The sequence below is a fragment of the Oryctolagus cuniculus genome, chromosome 1 (genome assembly GCF_051225735.1).
Source record: "Oryctolagus cuniculus isolate XC-2025 breed Fujian yellow rabbit chromosome 1, ASM5122573v1, whole genome shotgun sequence".
NCBI lineage: Eukaryota > Metazoa > Chordata > Mammalia > Lagomorpha > Leporidae > Oryctolagus > Oryctolagus cuniculus.
Genome location: NC_142867.1, coordinates 197,640,162 through 197,664,593, shown reverse-complemented (window position 1 = coordinate 197,664,593; position 24,432 = coordinate 197,640,162). Strand labels below are relative to the sequence as shown.

Here is a 24,432-nt window from a genome sequence, read left to right as displayed (position 1 = left end):
TAAATACTCCCCAACCCCAGGCTAAATTGATGCTGTTGTTTTCCTTTTACCATTTCCTTGAAGACTGGTTTTCAAATCCCTAGCAGTGCTAATGGATACTTTCAAGTTTATCAGACTTCTCCATGGAACGTCACCAGTACAGGTTAGTGTGGGGCTGTACCACCCATAATAGTCATCTTATATACTTGTTATTGTCAGTTGAGATTTCATGATCATATTTAATAGCTGCACCTATTATTATATTGAGTTCAGGATTTATATGAAATAGGGTAGTCCTTTGCCTTAGCAATATGAAATCAATGGCCGGCGCCGCGGCTCACTAGGCTAATCCTCCGCCTAGCGGCGCCGGCACACCGGGTTCTAGTCCCGGTCGGGGCGCCGGATTCTGTCCCGGTTGCCCCTCTTCCAGGCCAGCTCTCTGCTGTGGCCAGGGAGTGCAGTGGAGGATGGCCCAGGTGCTTGGGCCCTGCACCCCATGGGAGACCAGGAAAAGCACCTGGCTCCTGGCTCCTGCCATCGGATCAGCGCAGTGCGCCGGCCGCAGCGCGCCGGCCGCGGCGGCCATTGGAGGGTGAACCAACGGCAAAAGGAAGACCTTTTTCTCTGTCTCTCTCTCTCACTGTCCACTCTGCCTGTCAAAAAAAAAAAAAAAAAAAAATATGAAATCAAGGCAAGAAACTGAAATCACAAGTTGATCTGGGCTGATGGCCAATATATATAAAGGTCCACTGGGGCTAGTGAGATGGTGGTTCCATGCTTACTAGAAACTGGTGATGTAACTCATAGTCTCAGAAAAGGAGCTGGGTGGGGGAGGTGGTGCATTTGGTTAACCTGCCACTTGGGATACCTGCAATCCCATGTCTAAGTGTCTGGGTCAAGTTCCACTCTGCTTCTGATTCTGCTTCCTGCTAATGTGCACCCTGAGACGTTGCAGATGGTGGCTCAAGTACGTGGGTCCCTGCCACCCATATGGGAGATCTGGATTGAGTTCCAGGTTTCTGGCTTCGACCTGACCCAGCCCCAGCTGTTGTAGGCATTTGGGAAAGGAGCCAGTAATTGAAGATCTCTGTCTCTGTCTCTGTCTCTCTCTGTTGTTCTACCTTTCAAATACATAATAAATAAATACACTTTAAAATGGAAGAGTAGCTGGCTGAATTCAGCAAAGAGGAATTTAAACAGTAATCTAGGTTAGGTTGAGACTGGGTAGGCTAGAATAGACCTTCAAAGAGGGCTATGTTTGAGTGGACAAGAAACTTAATATAAGCACACTATATAACAATAGTCACCAGAAAATCTACTGTGCTGTTGGGTTGCATTCGTAAAAGTATGGAGTTCAGGTCCTAGGAGGTAATAACTCTACTGTGCCCTATTCTGTGTTGGTCAGCACCATCTGAAGTCCTGCTTTCCGTGTTAATATCATCATTCAAGAGGGAGTGACTGGAATAAAGAAAGGAGTCAAATTGTTATCATGTGAGAAAAGTTGGAAGAACTGAGGCTTTCAGCCAGTGAATAAACAGTCTCAGAGAAAGGATTTTACAGTTCTAACGCCTAAAGGACTGGGTTAGGAAAGGAAATGAGGTTAGACTTTGTGTTGCCTGTGGCTCCACAGGGAGGAACCAAGGCCAGTGGGTGGGAGTATGTACACCACACTACTACCTCCTGTTCCCTATGGTAGCATTCTTTTTTTTTTTTTTTCCTTTTAAGATGTATTTTTATTTATTTGAAAGGCAGAGTTACAGAGAGAGGTAGAGATAGAGTGAGAGGTCTTCCATCCATGGTTCACTCCCCAAATGGCCTCAAGGCTGGAGCTTGGCTTATCTGAAGCCAGGAGTCAGGAGCTTCTTTTGGGTCTCCCATGTGTGTGGCAGGAGCTTAAGTACTTGGGCCATCTTCTACTGCTTTCCTAGGCACATTAGCAGGGAACTGTATTGGAAGTTGGAGCAGCAAAGACGCGAACCTGCACCCATTTTGGATGGCAGTACTGCCAGCTGGGGCTTTATCCCACTGCACCACAATGCCAGCCCCAAGGTAGCATGCTCAAACTGGGCCAGAGGCCAGCGACCCTGGAAGACACATTGCTGTTGGCAAAATGCCATACTTTTTCCAAAGTAGTGTAAGATAAACATGTTCAAAAAATTCCTCTGTGGAAATTAGTATGAACAGCGCTTTCCTAGTTTTCTGTTAATATGTACTTGAATCTTCCCAGTATTTATTTCCAGGGCTATCACAAAAATGCCATCTTCTTCATGCATACTTTTCTTTCCTTCAGTGAGACATGAACTCTCTATTTTCCTGTCCTGTGGCCCAAATATGTTGCCTTTGTGTAAAATTTACTGGTGCAGTTGTCTTATCCTTACTTAAATTTCTTTTTAATGTATATTATATGGAAAGCTGTTTCCAAAGCATCTGAACCACCTTGCAAAGTGGATTAGGAAAAGTCACTTCTTCCCATTTTATAGATAAACAAGCAGAATCCCAGAAAGGTAGACTTTTTCATTACTCAGCTGGAGGTTGTCATGGCCTAGACGGGAACCCAAGGATCCCTTACTCCTAGGTCCATGATATTTCCTTCACATCCTGAGACCTAAATAAGCTCTACATTGAGCTTAAACCTCTCCAGTGGATTTTGAGGCATCTATAGTAGGCTTTTGCCCCTAAAAGCTGATCATACTTGATACTATTCATGCCAACTTTCTTTCTAGTAGGTTAGCCAATCCTTCACCTCCTCTCATCTTTTAGTAGTTTGAAGCTTCCTCTCTTAAGAATTCTCTCCATGGAGCCGATGCTGTGGTGCAGCAAGTGAACACCCTGGCCTGAAGTGCTGGCATCCCATATGGGCGCCGGTTCTAGTCCAGCTGCTCCTCTTCCAATCCAGCTCTCTGTTATGGCCTGGGAAAGCAGTGGAAGATGGCCCAAGTCCTTGGGTCCCTGCACCCACGTGGGAGACCCAGAAGAGGCTCCTGGTTCCTGGCTTCAGATCGACGCAGCTCTGGCCATTGCAGCCATCTAGGGAGTGAACAGGCGAATGAAAGACCTCTCTCTCTCTGTCTCTACCTCTCTCTGTAACTCTTTCAAATAAATAAAATAAATCTTTAAAAAAAAAATTCGCTCCCATCTCCTTCTCTGATTATTCTATTCTTAACTGTTTTTCAGAGATCAATATAAACTCCCCTTCTTCAAGAAGGCTTCCCTGAATTCTCAACCAATTCCAAAAACTCTATAGCTTCTAGCTTATAACCTGATACATATACTGTTGTGAAATAGAGTATCCATTTTAATGTGTTGTGTTGTGAGTCTTGTCACCCAGCTCCCCTTTGATCTCCTTGGCAGATAGCTTCTGCCTCCAGAGCTTTCATTCTGGCAAAGAAAAGACTTGCCCTTTTAAAACAGAACTATTACAGAATATGGCTGGCTCCTTTAAGGATGAGTAAGAATAGAGAGCAGGTGATTCTAAAGAGAGGAGAAAAGTAAAGACCCAGAGCAGGATGAGTAGATGGAGCTAGTGGTAGAGTAGCAGGAACGTATTGAGGAGTTGTGGGAGATGCAGGTGGAATACAAGTATTGGACATCATTATTCATAGATATCTTTCGAGCATTTGCTATTTGCAAGACACTATATTAGACACAGAGAATACAAGGATGAATAAGAAAAACATGCTCCTTGCCTTTATAAGCTGGCAGTCCAGTGGGAGAGATAGGTATTAACCAAATAAAACACACAAATGAAATTTCAATTAAACATTGTAATAAATGATAGAAAAGACAAGAATGAGATAGCATGAGAGAGAGTAATAAATTCTTTCATATTCAATTAAAGATGCCAGGTAGGAACCCTACCTGCAATTTATGCTTGCGCTCAGACCACAGAGTGAGAAGGTCCTTGAATGATCTGATAAAGAATGGCTTGCTTCTTGCTCCCCAGGTTTGCAGGGACTCCCAGCTGAGTTGGTAGTCTGACTCCCTCATAGTTTGACCTTTCGCCATCTACTTCATTAGAAGCATTAAGAAGGTTTTCAGTACTGAGGGCCGATACAGTCCCTCTACTTTGATAACTGTGCCACCAGCTTTGTTGTAGAGCTGGAGAAGTTATTAATAGAGTTGTGATGTTTAATATTTAATGAGCAAAAAACTTAGCTCTGCTGATGAAAAGCTCCTACCTGAGTCTCCTAACATTATATGACTTGCACGCATCGTCCTGGAGACAGAAAAACTATGTGGGAGGAAGGAAAGAGTGCCAGTCTGGATGTCCTATTCTTGTTGTATCAGGTGTGTGGAATTCACATTCTACTTACCATAAAAACCAGATGCTGTAGGCCATTCTGTCTGAGAGCAGGCCTGCCTCTGGCGGGAAAGCCAGTAGCCACAATGAAATGCAGATTGCAGCAGCCGATGAGACAGCCCTCCACCGGGACTCCTGTGAATCCTGAAGCTGTTCCCTGAGGACTGGTAGCTTTCAGAAAGTCCACTCTGCCCTCAGTTGCTCTGCTGCTTCCAGCCCTGGTTTAGAGGAGATCACAGACTAAGAAAAAGGCCAAGTGAGGATAATGATGTGGGCAAGTGGTGGTGGCTAGTGATTTGGGGAAGTGGAGGGAGAATTATATGAAGTCAGGAAGGGAGCTCAAGTTGGAGAGTAGCAAACACTGACACCAAAGGAAACCAGTCAGGAGCCAAGATTTGACCATCTGTCAGCCTCCCTGTCAACTTCTGGATAGAACCTCATGTTTCACATCCTCCATTTTCAGGGGTTGAGATACAGCAGAGAGATGGTCTCAGGAAACTCCCACAAGAAGAATTAGTTTGAGTGTCTTTGTGGTGGAAAGATCAGGATGAGCTGGTGAAAGGCACAGGCCTTATGGCAGGAGCTATCTGCATAGTGCTGGTAGGAAATCAGCTCTGAGTACCTCTAACTACTGTGTTTGCCATGACCTTTGGCTAGCCTCCTAACCTCTTTCTGGCTATATGTAAGATAAATAAGATCATGTGTGTGAAAATGATCTTAAATTACTATATCATTTCTGGTCTAAAGGTTGATAATGACAAAGGGGTTGGTGATTTCCTTTTTCTATCAGTGGTTCCCAAGGGAACTTTTGTGTAAGAACGTGAGGAAATGGTTTACTCTCTCCACCAAATTAAAAGAGTTCTTGGCCTCCTTGACAGGGTTGGGGTGAAGCTTAGCTAGAAACAGAAAAGCCCTATGCTCCCATTGATCCCCAGAAGGACTTCCCATTGAGTAGGCCTGGGCTAGAGGAGCTGAAGAGGGCTGCTGACACCCTGCCCCTTCGAGCCATGGCTGTCAGAGTCCCATTGGTAGAGTGGGACCTTCCTGAAGAGTCCCCTGTTGATGACGCTGGAGGATGTCCTGCTGCTGTTTCAGTTCCCAAAGGTCAACTCTCAGGGCTCAAGAAACATTTAGAAAGGTCTATATTGTTATTACTCCCCCCACCCATATCAGTTGGCTGGGAAAAGAGGCAGTTCTATTTTGCTGACTTCATATTTTTTTTTAATTTGACAGGTAGGGTTAGACAGTGAGAAAGAGAGACAGAGAGAAAGGTCTTCCTTCCATTGATTTACTTCCTAAATGGCCGCCACGGCTGGTGCTGTGCCGATCCAAAGCTAGGAGCCAGGTCCTTCCTCCTGGTCTCCCATGCGGGTGCAGGGCCCAAGCACCTGGGCCATCCTCCACTGCCCTTCTGGGCCACAGCAGAGAGCTGGACTGGAAGAGGAGCAACCGGGACCGGAACCTGGTGCCCGTATGGGATGCCGGCGCCCCAGGTGGAAGATCAACCAAGTGAGCCATGGCACCGGCCCCGCTGACTTCATATTTTTAAAATATCTTGTCATGGAAAATTTCGAACATATACAAAGTACAGAAAACTTCAAAATGGGGCCGGCGCCGCGGCTCACTAGGCTAATCCTCCGCCTAGCGGCGCCGGCACACCGGGTTCTAGTCCCGGTCGGGGCGCCGGATTCTGTCCCGGTTGCCCCTCTTCCAGGCCAGCCCTCTGCTGTGGCCAGGGAGTGCAGTGGAGGATGGCCCAGGTGCTTGGGCCCTGCACCCCATGGGAGACCAGGAAAAAGCACCTAGCTCCTGGCTCCTGCCATCGGATCAGCGCAGTGCGCCGGCCGCAGCGCGCCGGCCGCGGCGGCCATTGGAGGGTGAACCAACGGCAAAGGAAGACCTTTCTCTCTGTCTCTCTCTCTCTCTCTCACTGTCCACTCTGCCTGTCAAAAAATAAAAAAATAAAAAAAAAAAAAAAAAAGAAAACTTCAAAATGAATCCCCTGGTACTCATCACCCAACTTCAAACAATCCTAACATAAGGCTCATGTATTTCATCTAAAATATTATGATGTGGTTCCCGAAAATAGATTATTTTTAAGATAACCTCAATACCATTATCATAGCTAAAAACAATAATTCCATAACATTCTAAAAATTGTAGTTGGTTTGTTTCAGTCTGACCTACATAGTGCATTTGGTTGGCATGTGTCTTTTCATAGGTAGTCCCTCCTACCACTTCTTCTTTTCTTACAATGTATTTGTATGTGTATGTGTGTGAGTGTGTGTGTGTGTGTGTAGAGCATCCCACATTCTGTTTTTGTTGTTTTGTTTTTTAATTTTTTTTGAAAGGCAGAGTGTACAGTAAAAGAGAGAGAGAAAGAGATCTTCCATTTGCTGGTTCACTCCTTAAATGGCCACAACAACCAGGGCTGGGCCAAGCCCAAGCCAGGAGCCTGGAACTCCATCTAGGTCTCTACCATGGGTTACAAGGGCCCAAGGATATGGGCCATCATCCACTGCCTTTCTGGACACATTAGCAGACAGCTGGATTAGAAGCGAAGCAGCTGGACTCAAACTGGCACTCTGATATGGGATGCCAGTGTCACAGGGGGCTACCTAGCTCACAAACCACAACACCAGCCTTTGGATTTTGTTGATTGCATCCTGTGTGGGTTTTTTTTTTTATCCTATTCTTCTGTATCTTTTGTATTTATGCAAATTAGTAGTTTAACCCAAAGTTTGATTAGAATCAATTCAACTTTTTGTGAAGAATACTTCGGAGATGTGTGTGTACTTCTGAGGTATGATATATGTTTAATCAGGAGGCACATGATGTGTTTGTTCTACTTTTATGATGATCAGATTGATTGGTCCGTGGTATAATTAGCTTCATCTCTTTATTACAAAAATTCCTCCTCTTCAGCCCTTAATGTTCATTGCCTCAGTTGATTATTTCATCATGAATTTCCTTCGCATTTGTACAGCAAAGAAGCCCTATTAACTCTCTGCCTTCATTCCCCACAGATATAACCTGATTCCTGGCCCTCTCTTCTTTAGGTCTACTTTTCCCACCACTGCCCTTATCCTGTACCATCATTTCCTCATCAATCCAAGATGGCCCTAGGGTGTCTTCAAACCACGGGTATCCTTCCATGCTTCACCGAGGACCTGTGTATCTCTGAGGGCGAGGTCCTTACTCAGATTCTCTTCTCAGTGAGACAACATTATCTCTCCCCACGAAGGTCCTAGGTCTTGACCCATCCTGAGGCATGGAAGTAGCTCTAGTCTTTTCCTCCTCTGGGAGAGAGTTCAGCAGGGGCTGTGTTTATTTTGCCTTCCCAGGGATTTCTGCCAGCCTTCTTCCATGCTGAGGAGGGTCATTCTCGCTTGTTTCCTGAGCTTCCTGCCCCAGCCAGGACCCTGGCAGCGATCCAAGTCTGGTTTCCTGTTTAGCTGGGCTACAGGCTAGAGGGCTTGGGGGAAGGATAGAATGCATAGCTCTAGCATTCTTGGGTCCTTTTCTATTTTTAGCCAAATTAAAAAAAAAAAAAAAAAAAACTATGAGGGAGGTTAAGTCACATCTTGTGACACGAAGATCTCATATTGGAGTGTGGGTTTGAGTCCCAGCTACTCTGCTTCCAGTCCAGCTTCCTGGTAGTGCATCTGGGAAGGCAGCAGAAGATAGCTGAGTGCATGGGCCCCTGCCACCCATGTAGGATACCAGGATGCAGTTCCTGGATCCTGACTTTGGCCTGGCCCAGACCTGGCTATTGTGGCCATTTAGGGAGTGAGCCTGTAGATGGAAGATCTCCCCTGCCCTGCCACTCTGCCTTCCAAACAAATACAATAAATAAATTTTTTAAAAAAGAAAAAAATCCCTATGAGGGCTGGAACATAGTTACCACCTCTGGTACTGTGGCATTTCTGTACTGACCAAGTATTTCCACACCTAGTCTTTCTCCTCACAGAGGAGAGCCTGTAGAGATGGCATACATGTGCCCCACACAAATATAGTGCATGTGCCATGATCACTGTGAGCGAGCTAACCAGGAAGTACACAGAAGTTGAGAGCTGCCTCTGGCAAACCTGCACCCACCTTAGACTCTTCTTTGCTCACAGGAGCTGGGCACCTGTACCACCCAACCTAAGAGTTGTTAGTCTCATTGTCATTATGTCCAAAGCAATGGAGCATCTGATGGAGCAGGAAGTCTAAGAGGTAAAGACCAGCTAAGGACTGGCTATGCAGCAGCCAGAAAACATTAGGGGTTCTGTAGTAACAACTGATCACCCAGTATAGGATTTCTGATGAGAGCCTCACAGTCTTGGATGCCCCACCCACATTCTTCCTTTATGTCTAGGCAATGAGAATACCAAGGGCCTCATTCTGTTTTGGGAAGGAACCTGTTGCAGATTATTTCTTTGCATCCCTCTACTAGATGACCACAGCAGGAATTGTATGAGGCCCTCATCCTTTCATTTGCATGAAGGAGATAATTAGAGAAAAGTGTTGCCACGTTGCAGGGATACCTGGTATAGGCCCTTACACCTCAACAGCTTCCACTTACAAGAAAGACTGAACTCCTTAGAATGACCTGTAAAGCCTATGTGGTCTGGCTCCTGCCTTCAGCTTATCTTACACCCCATTAACTCTCCTCCCCATCACTACATGGCCTCACTGGCTTTTCCTTGTCTAATGTTCCAGACTCCCTTTTTCAGGGCTTTTGCACATAAAGTTCTTGTTGCACAGAGTACTTTTTCTGCACTTCCAACCTTTTTGGTTGACTCTCACTCAGCCCTCATTTCTTAGCTCAGCTCTAATTTCATCACAGAGGGCTTCCCCAATCCCTAGACTTGTTGCAGCCCTCTTCTTGTTGTACCTTTTCTATTTATAATTGTCTATGTGTAGTTATTCTATTTGCCTGGATCCCTCTGAAGGCTGTTTCTGAAATCAAAGACCATATTTGTCTTTATTTCTCCTTAGATATCCTGTGCCTCATAAGGTGCCTTTTACATAATAGTAATTCACTACATATATATTGAATGCATGCATGAATGAATTGAATTAATTTGGTCTTATCTCTTTTACTTGGTAACCCCATGTCATATCTGACTAGCATAGTCAACAGTACACCCTGCAGACAGATGTAAAATTCTGCTGTTTATGAGCACTTGTTACATGTCTGCCATATAACATTTCATTTAATCCTCTCAACTCTGTAAAGATGGTATGCCCTTGATCTACAGAGTAGGAGAGTGAGACCAAGGTCACAGGGCTAATAAGTGGCAAAGTCAGTTCAAACCTTGGCATCTAGTCAAAGCCCAAGCTTTTAACCATAACACTATACTGCCCCCTTTTGGATTTTCAGAGTTGTCACAGGGCCCTACCTAATTTCAACTGTAAATCAGAACTTAAAGCCCCAAGAAGCCATGATCCAGTTTCAGCTTCTGCCTCTGGGCCAAGATGTAGAAGGACACAAGGAATGAAACTCAACCTGGTCTCTCCAGTGTCTCAGGGTGCATTTGTTTCAGCGGCCCTTTGTAGCCTCCAGGTCATCATGTAGTGTCCTGTTTTAAAGGGGAAAAAGGCCAGCTGTTAAAGTGGCCCGACTGACAGTGTCTTGGCAAGTAAGCATGGCCTGATTAAGAGCCTAGTAATGATAATTGAGAGGGAGAGAGTAGTTTTTGTCTCTTAATGATTTAGTCACTAAAGATAGAGCTCTGGAAATTAGCTCCAAGGCTTTTCTGGGAAGTTCAGACCAGTAAGATGGCAAACACCTCTTGCTATTGATTAGCAAAGCTCAAGTTTGTCAACATCCCAAGGGTTCTTTGGGGGGTAGGAGGAAGCAGGAAAATTAGGATTGATGAATGTTTTAGAGTAGATGTAAATAAAGTAAATGAAAAGAGATCAACATAAAAACAAGAAACAGCTACCATTTGTTGTATGTGCCAGGTATGCTGTAAAGCATTTTGCATAAATTTTATTCTAATATTGTCCTTGCAAATAGTTATTAGACCATCAAAGGAAAAGGACATGTTGAGAATGTTTGGCATAGTAACCAACTAATTAAAAAAAATTATTTTTGACAGGCAGAGCTAGCTAGATAGAGAGAGACAGAGAGCAAGGTCTTCCTTCCGTTGGTTCACCCCCCAAATGGCCGCTACGGCCAGTGTGCTGCGCCAATCCGAAGCCAGGAGCCAGGTGCTTCCTCCTGGTCTCCCATGTGGGTGCAGGGCCCAATCTCCTGGGCCATCCTCCACTGCCTTCCCAGACCACAGCAGAGAGCTGGACTGGAAGAGGAGCAACCGGGACAGAACTGGCGCCCCAACTGGGACTAGAACCCAGAGTGCTGGTGCTGCAGGTGGAGGATTAGCCTAGTGAGCCGTGGCACCAGCCAACTAATTAATTTTTTTAAGAAGAGAGACAGGCATTTGTTGCAGTGGCTAAGTCCCCGCTTAAAACACCTGCATCCCGCATCAGAATGCCTCGTTTGAGGCCCAGCTATTCTACTTCCAATCTAGTTTCTGCCTAATGCACACCCTAGGAGGCAGCAGATGATGGCTTAAGTACTTGGTTCCCTGCCACCCATATGGAAGACAATGATTAAGTTCCAGGCTCCTGGCTTCGGCCTGGCAGGGTCCTGGCTGTTGCTGGTGTTTAGGGGAGTAAACCAACAGATGGAAAGTCTCTGTCTTTCTGTCTGTCTCTGTCTCTCTGCCTTTCAAATAAAAATAAATTTTAAAAATTTAAATAGTATTACAGAGGTCAGATACACAACGTGCACCCAAGGCCAGCTCCAAGGATGCCTATATTATTATTATCATCATCATTTATTTATTTATTTTTTGAGAGAGAGAGAGGAATCATTCATCTACTGGCTCACTCCCCAATGGACACAACCATTGGGGCTCAGCCTGGCCAAAGCCAGGAGCCTAGAACTCCATCCGGGACTTCCTCATGGGTGGCAGAACCAAGTACTTAAGCCATCTTCCATTGCTTTCTCAGGTACATTAGTAGGGAGCTGGATCAGAAGTGGTTAACTGAGACTCAAATTGATGCTCATATGGGATGCTGGTGTCACAGGTGGTAGCTTAACCCAGTACGCCTTAACATGGGCTTCAAGGGATGCCAATCTTAAAAAAAAAAAAGAGAGAGAGAGAGAGAGAGAGAAAGGTAACTTGCCAAAAGTCAAACAACTAGCTGGATTTAGAAGGAATAGGAGTAAGCCCACACCTAGGTGGTGAGACTATACATTGTCACTTCCTCTGTGGAGAGAAACTAGCAACATGTCTTTTAACATAATGTATGCATACCCATTGACCATCCCCCTCCCCCCCAGCAATTCTACTTCAAGGAGTTTGTTACAGAAATAGAAAAATGTGGGCCACCACTGTGGCACAGTAGGTTACAGCCCCAGCCTGCAGCGTCGGCATCCCGTATGGGCGCCAGTTCAAAGTCCTGGCTATTCCACTTCTGGTCCAACTCTCTGCTATGGCCTGGGAAAGCAGTAGAAGATGCCCCAAGTCCTTGGACCCCAGCACCCACATGGGAGACCTAGAGGAAGCTCTTGGCTCCTGGCTTCAGATCAGCTCAGTTCTGGCCATTGCAGTCATTTGGGGAGCAAACCAGCAGATGGAAGACCTCTCTCTCTCTGACTCTACCTCTCTCTCTGTAACTTTGTCTTTCAAATAAACAAAATAAATCTTAAAAAAAAAAGAAAAATGTATGAAGACTTTATTTTACTAGATATTATATTTATAAATATAATTTTATAATATTATAACATTACAATAGATACTATAATAGTCACAATAGCTGCAACATTATAATAGAAAAGGAAAAACAGTATACAACCTAAAACTCCATTCATGGGGCTTGATTAAATAAAACATGATCCATCCATCCAAGAGCATACATATAGGCAACCTTTTTTTTTTTTTTTTTTTTTTTTTTTTTGACAGACAGTGAGAGACAGAAAGGTCTTCCTTCCGTTGGTTTACCCCCCAAATGGCTGCTACAGCCGGCACTGTGCCGATCTGAAGCCAGGAGCCAGGTGCTTCTTCCTGGTCTCCCACACAGGTGCAGGGGCCCAAGCACTTGAGCCATCCTCCACTGCCCTTCTGGGCCACAGCAGAGAGCTGGACTGGAAGAAGAGCAACCGGGACTAGAACCCGGCGCCCATATGGGATGCCTGCTCTTCAGGCGGAGGATTAGCCAAGTGAGCCATGATGCTGGCCCTAGGCAACCTTTTAAAAGGAGGAAGTAAGATGTAATATGAAGTGACATGAAAAGATATTCATGATGTATATTTTATTGTGGTCAAATGTACATAGCATAAAGTTACCATTGTAAAATACACATAAAATATGGATAATCTGATTCCATCTACATATGTTTAAATTTATATGTATGATTACACATTTTAGAAGCCTGTGAGTATAAAATAAAATGGAAACAGCTGTGAATTACAAAATAACTTTCATATTTTTTATTCACCTCTACTTGTTTTAATTTGTTATTACAAACTGCTATTACCTTTTCTCTGAGTTTTTTTCCCATTGTGAGAAATAAACTATGAAAATCATGCCCTTCCTGCTGGATTATGCCTCCCAAGGCAGTAGAGCATTTACCTCACAATTCCCATATTTTTCAGGCAGGTATGCATACCAACAAGTTGGTAAGATGAACTGAGCATAGAAAAGCTACCAGATGCCTGTGCCACTTGTCTGACCAATCTCGTGCCTGCTGGGCACCCCCAGCTTGGTCCTGCCACTCAACTCACATTTTCTCACCTCCCTCTCATGTTTGGCAGAGCCCTGCACCTTTGAGGAGGCAGGGCATTTCATTGGAAGCAGAAAGCCATCAACATTGTATAGATAACACTCTGTCTCTTACTCTTGTCGAGGGATCGCCTGTAGTTTCACCACTATAAAGAGAAGACAAATTTATTCTCACATTCCCCAAGGTAAAGCCATGATAACTAATGTGAGCTGAATGGTTCTCTTTAGCTTCTGGCCTCCTTCCCACTAGTGTTACCACTTGTCACGTTGCAGTTTCCAGTATGGCGTTTTTATGTGAGAAAGTAGGAAAGGCGCCAGGAAACCTGTGTCCTGGACCTGGCTGGAGAACTTCAGAGGAACTGCTCAGCTTTACAGGGTTTCAAAGTGTGTGTTCTCTGTCAAGTTGGGATGCATAATGCTGTTTCTGTCTCTCAGGATTGTCATATTAAGTCAGATAATGAGGAAAGGGCTTTGAAAGCATAAGTTGCAACACAAATATAAAGATCTACATTTTCTGAGTTGTAAAATGGAATGTAAATATTATGAATTCTGCCCAACAAGGTAAAAAATAATGTAAATTACAAAATCTGGAGATGGGACTTGAGAAGAAAGAAAAATTTTTGTAGTAAAACAGTCATTTTGGCAGTCATCTGCCTAAAAGCTTTCAGTGTAATCAAAAATAAAATAAGAAGTCATATTTCTGAATGCTAAAAAAAATCAAAACTAAAAATAAAATACTACATGTTTAGATGCCATAAAAAGTTCTACAATTTTTTTTCTGGATTTAACCTTGTCTAATTTATATTAGAAACTCTTATGTTAAGAAGCATGTCTCTAAATCTGTTTACTATAATGTAGCAATTTAATAGGAAGATAGAAGAGGTACTGAAGAATTATTCTTTTTTTTTTTTCAGAAGATTTATTTATTTATTTATTTATTACAAAGACAGAGTGACAAGGGCATGGAGGGAGAGAGTAAGAGAGATCTCCTGGTTCACTCCCCAAATGACCACAATCAGGACTGGACCAGGCCAAGGCCAGGAACCAGAAACTTCATCTGGGTGTCCCACATGGTGGCAGAGACCAGGTACATGGGCCATCATCTGCTTTTCCAAGTACATTAGCAGGAAACTTGACTGGAAGCAGAGCATCCAGGACTTGAACTGGCACTCCGATGGGATGCCAGCATCACAAGCAGCACCCTAGCCTGCTGGGCCACAATACCAGACCCTAAAGAATCATCCTTAAAACCTCCCAAAAGAGACCAGTGCTGTGGCATAGTAGATTGAGCCTCCTCCTGTGATGCTAGACCTGCTGTATCCCAGGGTCTGCATTAGCAGGAACCTAGAATCAGAAGCCTGACCCAGGAATCTAACCCAAATACTCCCAAGTAGGATCTTAACCACTAGGCTGAACTCCTGCCCCTAAAGAATTTTTTTAATGGCTTAAAACTGTACAGTCAAACTAGATATAGTAATTGGGAGTTATCTGCATAGAGGGCTGACAATTGGGACAAAAAGGACAAAGGATTTTGAAAGATGAGCAACTGGGGTCAGTGCTGTGACATAGTAGGTTAAGCATCTGCCTGTGGTGCTGGCATCCCATATGGGCCCCAGTTCAAGTCCTGGGTGCTCCACTTCTGATCCAACTCCCTGCTATGGCCTGTGAAAGCAGAAGATGGCCCAAGTGCCATTGCACCCAAGTGGGAGACCCAGAAGAAGCTCCTGGCTCCTGGCTTTGGATCAGCCCATTTCAGCCACTTGGGAAGTGAACTGGTAGATGAAAGACCTCTCTCTCTGTCTCTCCCTCTCTGTAACTCTGCCTCTCAAGTAAATAAATAAATCTTTAAAAAAATAATAGAAAGATGAGCAATTAAAGAAGCAGCCAGATTGACAAATTAAGGTCATGTTTTTAAAACTATAGAACGTCAGGTCAAGGAGTTTCATTTTTTTTTTTTTCTGTTTGTTTGTTGTTTAAGATTTATTTGTTTATTTGAAAGGCAGAGTGACAGGGAGAGAGGGAGAGACAGAGAAAGAGATCTTCAATCCACTGGTTCACTCTCCAAATGGCCACAATGGCTGGAGCTGGCCCAGGCCAAAGTCAGTATCCAGGAGTTTCATCCTGGTCTCTCACATGGGTGGCAGGAGCTACAAGCACTTGGGCCATCTCCCATTGCCTTCTCAGACACATTATCAGGCAACTGGATTGAAAGCAGAACATCCAGGACTGTAACATACACTCTGATTTGGGATGCCATTGTTGCAAGTGGCAGTTTAACCCACTGCATCATAATGCCAGCTACAAGGATAAGGAGTCTTTAAGTGATAGGAGCCATTGGAGGGTCTTTAGCAAGGGAGTATTGTAATCAGAACAGTGTTGACTTCTCTAAAGAGTATTTTAAGAGTAATGCAAAAGTAGGAAGAGGAAACAAGGTGGGGAGATGGATGGGTTACCACTGTGGTCAAAATAGTAAGTATAGAATGTTTCAGGGCTGGCAGTATGGCATATTGGATGAGGGCACCACCTGCAGTGCCAGCATCCCATATGGGCCCCGGTTCAAATCCCGGCTGCTCCACTTCTGATTCAGCTCTCTGCTGTGGCCTGGGAAAGCAGTGGAGGATGGCCCAAGTCCTTGCATCCCTGTACCCACATGGGAGACCCAGAGGAAGCTCCTGGCTCCTAGATTCAGATCAAGGCAGCTCTGGCCATTGCAGCTATTTGGGGAGTGAACAAGCAGTTGGAAGATCTCTTTCTACCTCTGCCTCTGCCTCTGCCTCTTTGTAACTCTGCCCTTTCAAATAAATAAATAAATCTTTTTTTAAAAAAATAATGTTTCCATAAGGCCAAGGGAAAATAGTTTGGCCTAGTGGTTAAAACCAGTTAAGACAGTTTAAGTTGATAATTGTGTGTGGCCCACAATATCCAAATGGCCATTGGCAGAAAAAAGGCTCTGATCTAGAACTATCCAGTGTTAGCCTCCTGGCACAAAGCTTGGGTCCTTGTGTGTGTTGGATGTACACTTGCATGTAAGAGTGTTTGATACCTAAGTAAGAATTTGTAAGAACACTGGTTTTGGAATTTAGTCCTACTTCCGTCATTAGGTTATTTGAATGATCTCAGTCTAGTTCCTAACTTCACTAGGTGTCAGTGTTCATCTTTTTTTTACAAGCAATTTATTAGTACATTAGATTCTCAGGGTCACAGCAAATGCATAATTACTACAACACAATTCTCATCAATTCTGGGATTTGTATCTTTAACATGAGGAAAGTAATAGTAAATATAGTACTTGTCTCAGAGAGACTCACTGGGTGGATTAAATGAGATAATACACATACAGTATTTACCACAATCCCTGCCATATGATCATCAGTCAATAAAGCATACACATATGGTAAGCATATGCTTTATTACATATACACACACCCACGTAAAAGCCACTCTGTAATACTATTTAATGCTTATTTAAGAAACACATTCCATGGTCTGGCATCATGGTGCAATGGGTTAAGCTGCCACCTGTGACAACAGCATCCCATATGGGCAACCACTGGAGTCCTGGCTGCTCCACTTCTGATCCAGCTCCCAGCTAGTACACCTGAGAAGGCAATGGAAGATGGCCCAAGTGTGTGGGCCACTGCACACACATGAGAGATCCAAATGAAGCTCCTGGCTCCTGGCGTCAACCTGGCCCAGCCCTAGTCATTGTGGGCATTTGAGGAGTGAACCTGTTGATGAAAAATCAATCTCTCTCCTCTCTCTCTCTTTCTCTGCCTTGATGTTCTTTGACAAATTTCTGTGATATCTGTGATGGAAACAAAGCAGTTACATTCTGCTCAAGTGCAGACAGAGAGACTATTTTCTCTGTAGCAGAACAGTCTACAGTGACAGGATGAGAATCAATCCAGAATGTGTATATTTGCATATGAGTGTGTGTGCTCTTGTATGTGCAGTGGCCACTGAAGAAGAGCTGTTGAGCTGGCTGAGGATGTAGCACGTGGAGACCTCTCTTCCTCCCCTATGGCCACTTTGCTCCTGAGCCAGGCCCATTTTGTCCTGAGTTTCTAGAGGAACTAGGAGGTATTTTCTCACACATACCAAGATTCTCAACCTCAGCCCTTGTTGAAAATCTGGCCAGGGAGCCAGGCTTCTGGTGCAAAGCCCAAGCTGCAGCCACAGAGATATTAGAGTCCTGTTGGAGCTACTTCAGGCCATGAGGCCATAGGTACAAGCAGGCAGTTGGTATCAGCATTGGGCAGAGATGAGTAAATGGCATTTAAGGTCAGCATTAACCAGCAGGTGGATTTCTTGTCCAGTGCCTCCAGTGTCTTCAAGGGAGAGAGTTCAGAACCCTGGATAGCTCCTAGAAGCCCTTCCCTGCCAGGTCTAAAAGGCCTGGATGCCATGTCCTTATAGTCCTGCGCTCATTTCTTTTTTTTTTTTTTTTTTAAGATTTATTTTATGTATTTGAAAGAGAGTTACAAAGAGGTATAGAAACAGAGAGAGAGTAAGATCTTCTATCCACTGGTTCACCCCCTAAGTGGCCACAACAGCCAAAGCTGAGCCAATCTGGAGCCAGGAGCTTCCTACGGGTTTCCCACATGAGTCAGGTGCCCAGGGACCTGGGCCATCCTCCACTGTTTTCCCAGGCACATTAGCAGGGAGCTGTATTGGAGGTGGAGCAGCCAGGACTCAAACCGGCACTGCAGGCTGGGGCTTTAACCCGTTGTGCCACGGTGCGGGCCCTCATTTCATTTTGAACAGCCTTTCTGCACATGTCTCTGGCTGTGTAAAGGATTGGACCTCTTTTCTTTGATACTATTATTTTCCTGTGGGAACAGCAATTCCTTTCTTATCCCCTCCTACCCCACATCTTCCCCAACACACATACAGCCCCCACTGATTTCTCTGTTGAGGTCTCGACCTCTCTGCAGGTAAAGTAAACTTGCAAAACAATCATTCATCTCTTAAGATATCCTTGACCAAGGCCCAATACTCTAACACCTCAGGGCTACAGAATGCTTGGGGATGGGAGAGTAAAATTCCAGTAAAACAAGGAAATATTAAAGGACCTTTGTCTTCAAAACCTAAAGCAGGAGCCTTTCGTGGCCTTCAGCCTGGCAGAGAGAATGGTCTTGATTTCAATACATCTTTGTTTAGGAGGAAAGCATTGACCTGGAGGGAGGTGTATAGAAGTAGAAGCGTAAATAAAGCTAGTGAGTCTGGGCTCATAGGCTGCCACCCCTACCATAGCCATGCACATGCACCCAGAGACAGAGGCAGAGGAGAGTTCAATAAGCACTGTATAGGGATTTCCTCCCCAATTCACCAAGGTATGTAGAGGGAGGGAGTCTGTGAGGATTCTGGAAGGGCAGAAGAATCATAATCCACTAGAGTTTAGATTTTCTGGTTTAAAATGCCTCCTTCACCTCCAGGTCTTTTCCATGGCTAAATGAATCAGAGCCAGCACGTATTCTCACTTAGTGAAGAAGGAAGGTAAGTAGGTCTTCCTGGAAGAAACTGAATGAAAACACTCAGGATCCCATTCCTCCCAACCACCCTTCTCTGAATCTTGAAAGACCTTGTTTTCTTCACTTCTCCTAGATTCCTGGATCCTTTATTGAAGGAACTGTCTGACTCAAAGGTTATGTCATGAATTACACCTCAAAGAACTTCCTGGTCAAAGAAACTGGTGATAAATAGTGAAACCCCTGGAGAAGAGCTGCAGGCTTGCTCTCCTAGAACCATCAGTCATATCACTGCTGCTTCAAGTCCCTGCTACTCCACTTCCAATCTGGCTGCCTGTTAATGTACCTGGGAGGCAATAGAGGATGGCCCAAGTACTTGGGAGTTCCTGGATCCTGGCTTTGGCCTGGCCCAGCCTTGGCTGTTGTATCCATTTAGAGAGTGAACTAGCAGATGCAAGATATTTCTTTCTCTCTCTCCGCCCGCTCCCCTTCCCATCACTCTGCCTTTTAGTAATTAAGTAAATCTTAAAAAAAAAAAAATGTTCAGAGAATCTGAATCTAGACTCAACCTGGCCCTACTATTTCTCCTGGAAGCTGCACATTCAAGCTTCCAGAAGAGGCCCTAACTGTAGGATTAAGCACAGGCTCTTTCAACACATAAGGATGCCTAAAGAAGAAACAAAAATGGATGAGAATTTCGCTAGATCCCAAGAGGTTTTTTTGTGTTGATTTTTGTTCAGCTAGAACAGGCCTAACCTCACCCAGAGCGTGCTCTCAGTGTGTTCTCGGGGGCAAAAGCACCCCTGTGTTTGCCTTCTTCACAGCGGATGCTCTGTAGTCACTGTTTTATTTAGGAGCCATGATTATGTGACCACAAACCTAACTAAATTGAATACAGTCCTGAGCATTTAGAAGAAGAAACAATACAGGACTCAGGGGAGGAAGCAGCTGGCAGGAAAGAAGGGCCTGTGAATTCTAACCCCAGGGCTGCCATCTGGCATTGACCTGGGACAACTCATTTACTCTCTGCCCTAGAGGCTCTTTCTGGGATCTCAGGGCCTGAATGAAAACAGATTCGAGATCTCAGAGAGTGAAATAACCTGTCTAGACTCTGAAAGTCAGGCAATTCACAGGCAAACTGGAATCCATCCACAGGCCCTGTCTCCAGCCAGAGGTTGTGTTTACTATTCCAGGAGGTTTGTATTTTCCTTTACTGTGTCCTTGTTCAGTTCCTAAGAGTTCCCATTCCTTGGGTAAGTTTATTGCCTGTTCACCACAGTTGCAAGCCCCAGACAAAGGATCAGAAAGCCCCATCCCTTACTCCCTCCAAATAATTCCCTGATAGTTTGAATTCCAAGCTGGTTGTCAATGCCTCTAAAACTCCACAATAAGAATTGAGCCTTAATCCTTTGGTTGTGGGATTATAAATCTCTGCAAGCAAGTAGTTGACCCTGACCCCAGACATGGCCAAAGAAGGCCATGTCAATGCAGCTTGCGGTCAGTCCCCATGAGAAGTTGGCCTAGAGCTGAGCTGCTGCTTTGACCATGGACTTTAAGCTGGGTTTAAGTAGGCCAAGGCCTCAGATGAGCTAGTGAATGAGAGTTTCGCAAGACTCCTACTTTGGTTCTTCTCCAAAATAACTCCCTGTAAGGTAGTCTTTCAGCCCCCAGCCAGAGGCTTACATAGAAGTGGTCCTGGCCGGCGCCGCGGCTCACTAGGCTAATCCTCCGCCTAGCGGCACCGGCACACCGGGTTCTAGTCCCGGTCAGGGCGCCGGATTCTGTCCCGGTTGCCCTTCTTCCAGGCCAGCTCTCTGCTGTGGCCAGGGAGTGCAGTGGAGGATGGCCCAGGTGCTTGGGCCCTGCACCCCATGGGAGACCAGGAAAAGCACCTGGCTCCTGGCTCCTGCCATCAGATCAGCGCGGTGCGCCGGCCGCAGCGGCCATTGGAGGGTGAACCAACGGCAAAGGAAGACCTTTCTCTCTGTCTCTCTCTCTCTCTCACTGTCCACTCTGCCTGTCAAACAAAAAAAATAAAAAAATAAAAAAATAGAAGTGGTCCTAGATAGGCACAAGATATATCTGCTGGGACATCATTTGACACAGCCTCAAAGGCCAGCAGCCTTTTCCCAACTCTCTCTCTCTCTCTCTCTCTCTCTCTTTAATTTACTTGACAGAGTTAGACAGTGTGAGAGAGAGAGACAGAGAGAAAGGTCTTCCTTCCATTGGTTCACTCCCCAAATGGCTGCTACGGCCAGAGCTATGGCGATCCGAAGCCAGGAGCCAGGTGCTTCCTCCGGGTCTCCCATGCAGGTGCAGGGCCCAAGCACTTGGACCATCCTCCACTGCCCTCCCAGGCCACAGCAGAGAGCTGGACTGGAAGAGGAGCAACCGGGACTAAAACCTGGCGCCCATATGGGATGCTGGCACTGCAGGCAGAGTATTAACCAAGTGAGCCATGGCACCGCCCCCCACCAACTCTCTCTTACAGGTAGACCCTTTCTGTGCCTACAAACCAGGTAGGAGGTAATGCTTACCCTTCATTTTCTGTGCTAGATAATTAGGATAACACAGTGAAGATAGCCATGGCACCTACCTTCTTGCATGTATATTTTAAAAATTATCTAAGTCATCACTTTAAAAATGTGATAAGTATATGAAAGAAATGTGCGGGTTGGAAGGTAATGAGGGACTATGAGAATATAGAGGAATCTAACCTAGTCTGGCATTCCTGGGAAGCTTCTTTTAACAGATGATGTGTCATCCAAGGCCTCTAACCAGAAGTGGGACATGAGGTAGGAAAGATCTTGACACCCCATTGGAAACAAAGAAGACCAGTGAAGCAAACTGCAGTAACCCCAGGGAAGAGTAGCACAAGATGAGGTTGGAGAGAGAGATGGAGAGGCATGCAACTACTCTTTTGCCCCACTCTTAGTCTGATCTGAATAATTCCTTAAAAAAAGGTGCTAGTTAAGACCCACCTCAACTGCCCTGGCTTGCCTGAGGGTAGGCTGGTGCCTGTTTTACAATCAAGAACTCTCACAGGAATGTTTAGGGACAGGCACTTCCAGTCGCAGTTTGGGAATCACACAAATGGAGTGGTCCACACCTAGCAGCACAGCTAAGAGAAGGGAGGAGACAGGAAGCAAGAAAGACTGGCACTTTCTCTACATTATCCCCTCTGTGTGCTTTTCCATTGCTTTGAACTGTTTATTAATACACAACAGAAGCCATTTCTCTGTTTAGATGATTCCACTGGGAATTCCACACAACCCCCTGCCTCCTGAGATAGATTTTTTAAAAAGTCAGCTTTCAAGATTTTATACTTGGATTTCAGAAACTAAATTACATTACTACGTCCGGTGAGACGGCGCCATTGCCTGTTCCTATCTGCTTGCTCCAGGCACCATGAGGCCGATAACATCAGCATGTCGAAGCAGCTCGATCCAGACCATTTGCAGCTGGCTGGAGCTGGGCCAGATGTGGTGGTGGTGCAAGGGAGGGTGCAAAATTCTCTCAGAATCCGAGCAGCCCTGTAGACTGGGATCTAGGATTTGGGGTTCTTTCCATAGTACATCATTCCCCCCAACTAGAAAGAGAAAACTCAATCCCACCAAGACATCATAACAAGGAGCAGAAGATTATTCTCTTAAACATCAAAACAGGATAAAATTACCAGTGAACCAACACTCAGAAAGTTCTCATTGGAGAGAAAGATAGAAGATTTGGGAAAAGAGTGGAAGTCATAATATGAAAAGGCAGGTTCCTACTGCCTGTAAAATTAGGTTTCTGTTTAAAAGCCAAATCATTCCTGAAAATGGCTACTCTGTGCTTCCTTGAAGCCCAGATGTGAAGGCCCCGTAACTAACCCTCTGACAGACACTAGTTGTAGAGTGCGTGAAGTAATGGTATTGTTCCCCTGCAAGGGAACGCAGGAACTGTTGGAGTTTCCTTTCTAATTGTAACCAAGATTTTACTCTCTAGGACAAGCATTCCTTTCATAGCAAAAATTTTCAGCTTATTGGGTTATTTCAAATGTACCAAATAGCATAAAACATTCATTCAACTCTGGCAACATTCACAGATCTAGCTTTATAAATAGTGAAACATAGGCTGTTCATGCCCAAAACATGATTTTTCCCCCAAAATGCAGTGGGTCCCCAAGGTCAATGATTTGAGAAGTCAGTCCAACTTCATTGAGGTTGCTAGTCCCCTCCCCTGGTGTAAACGTGACTTTCTTGTACCTCAGTGTGCTGCCTGCACACCAGTAGGTTTCAATATTTGGCTGTAGGAGGCAGAACAACAAAGATCTACCCCTAGCTTTAACTGTATTTTTAAAAACTTCCTGGGCACAGTGGGGGCATGTAGCTTAGTGACTACATTACTATACAAATTAAGTCAAATGCTTCTTTATTTTTACATTTGTTTGCTTTATTGAAAGGTATTACGGAAGGTTTTAAATGTGAAAAATCATGATTACCATACAACTGGGTATAGGTTCCAAAGTTGAACCTCCATCTGGATGTTCCAGGATTAGGAAAAAAAATTCTCAACATAGACTGCTTCTCTCTTCATTCTGGACTCCTAGGCCATTTCTTTTAGGTCTGTGCTGGCCTCCTGCCCCAAGGACTGGATATCCAGGGTCCTTGCTACCTTTAGCCATAGCCTGCAGGAGATAGCCTAAGTCTAAGTCGGGAAATTCAGGTACAGCTAGAACCTGGGAGCAACTGCCCACCCCATGCTTGCTGTTACTTCTGGGGTGTAAAGGCCCTAGTCAGCCTCCCCTCACCTTTCACTCACGCCTTACCCATACTTCCTAAGAAACAGTGAACCTGACATGATGACTACGACTGGACTTCTCTACTGGAAGGATTCTGTCAGTGCAGAGTCTCAAAGCTTCCCAAGGATTAGACCCATAATTGTTGAGAATAAAATAAAGTTTTTGCTGAAATGTTAACTAACCTAAGAAAAAGAGCGTGTCTTGTGTTCTTTCTTGATGTCAACTATCCGCCAGTTTCTCTTGTCATATGAGGATTGTCCCTCTATGACTGGTCTGGTCCCCCACTGTCTTAAATTATTATTCTCAAAAGCCATCCTTCCCAGATGTTCATGATGGTCTCTCCTGGTCTCTTGCCCTTCTGACCATGCTTGTTGGTCTTCTTCTGCCTAGTCCTTCAGTGCTGGTATTCCTTGAGGTTTTTGTCCCAGCCCTTCATGTTTATACACACTACTGAACACACATACACACACACACACACACACAGACAAATCACTAAAGCTTACTCTTGTTTCCGTTCTTCTGTCTTGTTTGATGGCATCACAATTCACCCAGTCACACGGGTGAAAACCAGGAGTCATCCTTGCCTAGATCTTTTCCCTCCAACCCAGACCCAATCAGCAGTTTGACCTTGATATGTTTTTCTTCTCCATCATCTTCATTCTAATGCCACAAATACTGCTTTATTCGAGCTTTTTTCACCTCTTGGAATGACTCTTATCTGATTTCCCAGCCTCCAGTTTAATCTTTCCTGGCCATTCTCTTGATACTACTCCCAGAGAGTGCTCTGTCTTTATAAATCTGACAATGGGTTGAAAATCCTTTAGGGACTCCCCATTATTTTCAATTAAAGTGTGAAGCCCTGAAATGAAAATGTCCTGCATAATTTTTAAAATTCCTTCCATTCTAGTCTCATTACCTGCCACTTTACCCCCCTAATATTGGACATTCTAGCAAAATTGAGCTGTTCTTTTTTGCCTGCTATATATAGTCATGTGCATCTGCCTCCCCACTCCTTTCTCTGTCTGGTTCACTTCTATTTCCTCCTCATGCTCCATGCTTCAAATTTCTTTGGAGTTGTCTTCCCTAACACACCAGGGTGGAATAGGCACTTGTAGCCTGTGTACT

General features: G+C 44.8%; 1 protein-coding gene and 1 long non-coding RNA gene across 7 annotated transcripts in view; both read left to right on the top strand.

Annotated features, from left to right (window-relative positions):
• Positions 1-24,432, top strand: part of FAM219A (family with sequence similarity 219 member A) — a 60,942-nt gene that overhangs the window by 10,149 nt on the left and 26,361 nt on the right. The window lies entirely within an intron of this gene.
• On the top strand, positions 18,492-18,713 carry LOC149128801 (uncharacterized). Its single transcript, XR_016210617.1, has 2 exons — positions 18,492-18,555; positions 18,664-18,713. It is a non-coding gene; the product is annotated as an uncharacterized LOC149128801 (long non-coding RNA).